At 39.5% G+C, this 6000-nt stretch overlaps 1 pseudogene; it reads right to left on the bottom strand.

Moving 5' to 3' along the window:
- Positions 1–1451: 1451 nt before the first annotated feature.
- On the bottom strand, positions 1452–5565 carry LOC112300923 (ferritin heavy chain pseudogene; annotated as a pseudogene).
- Positions 5566–6000: the final 435 nt, after the last annotated feature.

The following is a 6000-nucleotide window of genomic DNA, read 5'->3' on the forward strand; positions in this document are numbered from 1 at the left end:
AATGGTGTAAATGCTCCAATCAAGAGACTAAGGTTAGCAGAATGAATAAAAATAACAAGACCATATATATGCTATCTATGAGACCCAATACAGAACAAAAGACACACACAGACTAAAAGTAAAGTGAGGGAAAAAGATACATCATGCAAATGGAAAGGGAAAAAAAGCTGGATAGCAACACCAATAGCTGACAAAATAGACTTTAAAGCAAAGGGTATATATAGTAAGAGACAAACAAGAACACTATATAATGATAAAGGAAGCAATCCAACAATAGGATATAACCCTTGTAAACACTTATGCACCCAACATAGGAGCACCTGAATACATAAAGCAAATCTTGATGGAAATAAAGGGAAAGATTGACAATAATACAGCTACAGTCAGGGATTTTAACACTCCATTGACACCAATGGAAGATCTTTCAGACAGAAAATCGGCAAGAAAATGGTGGCCTTAAATGACACATTAGGTCAGATGGGTTTAACTGGTATCTTCAGGGCATTTCACCCTGAAGCAGCAGAATATACCCTTTTTTTCCAAGTGCACATAGAACATTTTCTTGGATAGATCTCATATTAAGACACGAAACAGTCCCAATAAATTTAAGAAAACTGAAACCATACAAAACATTTTCTCTCATATAATGGTATGAAAAATCAATCACAAGAAAAAAAAAGAAAAACACACAAAAACATGGAGGCTAAATAACATGTTACTAAACAATGAATGGATTAACAATGAGATCAAGGAAGAAATAAAAAGATACCTTGAAACAAATAAAAATAAGAACACAACCTAAAATCTATGGGTCACAAACCAGTAGTACTAAGAGGGAAATTCATAGCATTATAGGCCTACCTCAAGAAAAAAGACAAATCTCAAATAAACAATCTAACTTTACACTTAAAGGAACTAGAAAAAGAAAGGCAAACACAGTCTAAAATGAGTAGAAGCAAGGAAATAATAAAAGTCAGGGCAGAAATAAACAAAATAGAGTCTAAAAAAATACAAAAGGTCAATGAAAACAAAGAGCTGTTACATTGTATGTGTGTGTGTGTGTGTGTGTTGTATCAAATTACTTTATTTGAAGGGATGTTACAAATGAAGGACGTAAGTGGATGATTTGATACAAGTTATAGAAAAGTAAAGGTAACTCCAACATGCACAGTACTGCTTTAGTGTGAAGAGGAAAGTCACTCCTGTGGCTGTGGGGAAGCAGCCTAAGGCTGAGCTCTCTCTCTCTCTCTTTTTAATATTTTATTTATTTATTTTTAGAGAGAGGGGAAGGGAGGGAGAAAGAGGAAGAGAAACATCAATGTGTGGTTTCCTCTTGTGTGTCCTCTACCAGGGGCCTGGCCCACAACCCAGGCATGTGACCTAGACTGGGAATGGAACTGGTGACTCCTTGATTCACAGGATGGCACTTCAATCCACTGAGCCACACCAGCTCAGGGTGAACTCTCTTTATTGTCTCTCAGAGTACACTTGTCAAAGAGGTGCCCCGCCCTTCCAGATTCGGGGGCCCCCAACCTGCACAAATTGTTTCCCTATGTGGTCACCCAATTCTTTGATGGATTTCACCTGCTCATCCAGGCAGCGAATCTCAATGAAATCACACAAATGAGGGTCATTATTTTCAGGGGCCATTTTGTGCAAGTCCAGGAGTGACTGATTCATACTTTTTCCCAAGTGTAATACACACCCAATTGTATTCAGCCCATCCTCCCAGTCTTCATGGTCTGGTTTCTTGAGATCCTGAAGAAAGATTTGGCCACCTTGTTGGCTCTGCAGCTTCATCATTTTCTCAGCATGTTACCCTCTCCTCATGAGATTGGTGAAGAAGATATTTGGCAAAGTTCTTCAAAGCCACATCATCACAGTCAAAGTAGTAGGATATGGACAGATAGACGTAGAAAGTGTAGAGCTCCGGGTTAATGTGGCAGCTGATGGTGGCCTCTGAGTCCTGGTGGTAGTTCTGGTGTACCGGCAGGGTCGTTGTGATGGGCGGCTGAAGACAGGCAGCTTTGCGGTGCTGGAGTGATGGTGGAGCCTTCAGGTGGTCCCAGGGCGCTGTGAGGGCATGGCAGAAGGACGGATCTGGGTGGCTGGCTGGGATGGGGGTCGAGTGCCAGGTTCCATTCAAGCACTGTCAAAGCAGGAAACCACAGTGACTCTCAGTGAAGTCTGTCAAGAGATGGTACTTTGAAAAGATAAACAAGATTGAGAAAAGCTTAACTAGGCTCTTCAAGGAAAAAAGAGAGAGGACACAAATGAATAGAATCAGAAATGAAAGAAGACAGGTAAAAATTGACACTAAGGAAATACAAAGGATTGTAAGAAGATATTACAAACTACTATCTGCCAACAAATTGAATAGTCTGGATGAAATGGATAAATTCCTAGAAAAACACAATCTTCCAAAACTGAATCTAAATGAATCAGAGAATATGGATGAACAGATTACAAGTAGTGAATTTGAAGCAGTAATCAAAAAACTCCCAGCAAACAAAAGTCCTCAACTAGATGGCTTCGCAGGGGAATTTTATCAAGCATTCAAAGAACTAATGCCTATTTTCCTCAACCTTTCAAGAGGAGGGAAGACTCTCAAGCTCATTTCAGGGGGCCAGCATTACTGTAATTCCAAAACCAGATAAAGAAGCTACAAAGAAAGAAAATTATAGGCCATATCCCTGGTGAACATAGAAGTTAAAATCTTCAACAAAATATTAGCAAACCAAATCCAGAAATACATACAAAAGATAACACACCATGATCCAGTGAAATTTATTCTGGGATGTAACGTTGGCACAACATCCACAGATCAATAAATATGATACACCACACAAACAAAATAAAGGATAAAAATCACATGATCATATTAATAGATGCAGAAAATCATTTTACAAAATCCAGCTCCCATTTATGATAAAAGTTCTCATCAAAGTGGGAATAGAGGGATCATATCTCAACATAACAAAGGCCATATATGACAAACCCACAGCTAACATCACACTCAATGGGCAAAAACTACAACTGTTTCCCTTAAAATCAGGAACAAGACAGGGGTGTCTGCTTTCACCACTCTCATTCAACACAGTACTGGGAGTCCCAGCCACAGCAGTCAGCAAAGAAGTAAAAGGCATCCAAATTGGAAAGGCAGATGTAAAACTGTCATTATTTGCAGATGACATGATACTGTATATATAGAATCCTAAATATCGCACAAAAAACTACTAGAACTGATAAATAAATTCAGTAAAGCAGTAGAATGTAAAATAAACATCCAGAAATCAGTTACATGTTATACACCAATAATTAACTATCAGAGAAGAAAACTAAGAAAACAATCTTATTTATAATTGCATCAAAAAATACCTAGGAGTTAATTCAACCAAGGATGTAAAAGACCTGTACTCATAACTATAAGACACTGAAGAAAGAAATTGAATAAGATATATATACTCTATTCATGGATAGGAAGAATTGGCATCATTGAAATGTCCATACTGTTGAAATCAATCTATAGATTTTATAGAACTCCTTCAAGATACCAATGGTGTATTTCACAGAAGTAGAAAAAAATCTTCCAAAAATTTATATGGAACTACAAAAGACTTTGCATAGCCACAGCAATCTTGAGAAAGAAGGAAGTTGGAGGGATATTGCTAACTGATATCAAACTATATTACAAGGCCATAGTAATCAAAACAGCATGGTATTGGAACAAAAAACATATAGACCAAAGGAATAGAATAGAGAGTTCAGAAATAAACTCTCAACTTTACAGTCAATAATATTTGGCAGAGGAAGCAAGCACACACAAGGGACTAAAGATAGTTTATTCAATAAATGGTGTTGGGAAAATTGAACTGATATATGCAGAAAAATGAAACTAGACCACCTTCTTATGCCACAGACAACAATAAATTCAAAATGGATTAAAGACTTAGATGTTACACTCCAAACCATAAAAACCCTAGAAGAAAATATAGGCAGCAAAATCTTGGACATTTCTCATAGCAATATTTTTTCTGATATACCGCCTTAGGCAAGAGAAACAAAAGAAAAAAAATAAACAAATGGGACTATGTCGAACTAAAAAGTTTTTGTACAACAAAAGAAACCATCAACACTATAAAAAGACAGTCCACTGAATGGGAGAACACCTTTGCCAATGATGCATCGATGAGGACTTAATATCCAAAATTTATAAAGAACTTTTAAAACTCAACACCATAAAAACAAAGAATCCACTGGGCGTTTCTACCCTGTTCAGAAAACTTTGAAACAACATTCTTTTCCTCTGGTTTGATTCTGGAGAATCTGTGCAGCATGCAGACATGACCTATCAGCAGTGTCGTAGGAAGGTCATTACAATGGAGGGGTCAGTGTTGAGGAAAACTATTTTCTTTTTTTTTTAACTTTTTAATTTAATTAATTAATTTATTTATTTATATTTTTAAAATTTTTAAATTTTTATTCAGTTACAATTGTCTGCATTTTCTCCCCATCCCTCCCCCCCACCCAGCCAATCCCACCTCCCTCCCCCACCTCCACCCTCTCCCTTGATTTTGTCCTTGTGTCCGTTATAGTAGCTCCTGTAAACCCCTCTCCCCACTATCCCCTCCCCACTCCCCTCTGGCTATTGTTACATTGTTCTTAATTTCAATGTCTCTGGTTATATTTTGTTTGCTTTTTTCTTCTGTTGATTATGTTCCAGTTAAAGGTGAGATCATATGGTATTTGTCCCTCACCGCCTGGCTTATTTCACTTAGCATAATGCTCTCCAGTTCCATCCATGCTGTTGCAAAGGGTATAAGCTCCTTCTTTCTTTCTGCTGCGTAGAATTCCATTGTGTGAACGTACCATAGTTTTTGGATCCACTCATTTGCTGATGGGCACTTAGGTTGCTTCCAGCGCTTGGCTATTGTAAATTGTGCTGCTATGAACATTGGGGTGCATAGGTTCTTTTGGATTGGTGTTTCAGGGTTCTTAGGGTATAATCCCAGCAGCAGAATTGCTGGGTCAAAGGGCAGTTCCATTTTTAGTTTTCTGAGGAAATTCCATACTGGAGGAAAACTATTTTCATCACATGATCTACAACATGTTGCACCCACAATGAACCAAAAAGACTCCCAGACTTACAAATAAATGGGGGCATTTCATCTAGTAGATGCGGCGTGCTGAGCATAGTGGGTAAAGTTTCTCCGGGTGGACCTAGAGGCACCCCTGTGAAGAACTGCTTCGTTGGAACAACAACCAGTATTTGGTGGGCAAAACATTTGCAACCTGAAAAGGAAAACAAACTGTAAATCTTTCCTTACGTACTATGCATGACACAAGAGCTTGGAGATATACACATGCATTTTTCTGCTGCAGCCTACTGTGGGCTTTTTCAGATGTAGCCTGTGATACAATGAAGTCACATCCCAATGCCTGTTGAACAAGACTATCGACTGTAAACACTTTATAAACGGCCAATGCCTGGCTTTTACTTCCTTTGCTCCAGATCTTCATATTTCCAGCCACATACAGTTCTGAATCATAACCCGCTTCTCTCATTTTGCTCACGCCTTTCCTTCACTGCCAGCTTTCCTCCTGTTCCTCGTGGACTGTAACCTCTCGGAGGGATCCCACCAAGCCAGCAGCACCGTCAGGAGACCGCAACTCAGGCTGGCTGCAGCTGCCAAAGTTTAGGTTTAAAACAGACCTTAAGGTGGGGTTTGCAGTGGTCTCCACCCAAACCAACAAATTCCTGCAAATCCCCCGCTGCTATCATTGTTGCCCTTTCTGCATACAAGTTTGACATGGGTTCCAGATAGCAACATTATTTCTGAGTGACTCCGGATTCATCAGGCACCGCGAGCCCTGCCTGCTCCCCAAGGACAGGGAGAGGGCGGGGCACAGGGACTCCCGGTCACCGCAGCTTCTCATTCTCCATCCTTCCCCCGCTGGAGGAAGAGCGAGCAGTGCTGAGGATGGCAGGCTGGGCTGAGC

Source organism: Desmodus rotundus, chromosome 2, assembly GCF_022682495.2.
Source record: "Desmodus rotundus isolate HL8 chromosome 2, HLdesRot8A.1, whole genome shotgun sequence".
Classification (NCBI taxonomy): domain Eukaryota; kingdom Metazoa; phylum Chordata; class Mammalia; order Chiroptera; family Phyllostomidae; genus Desmodus; species Desmodus rotundus.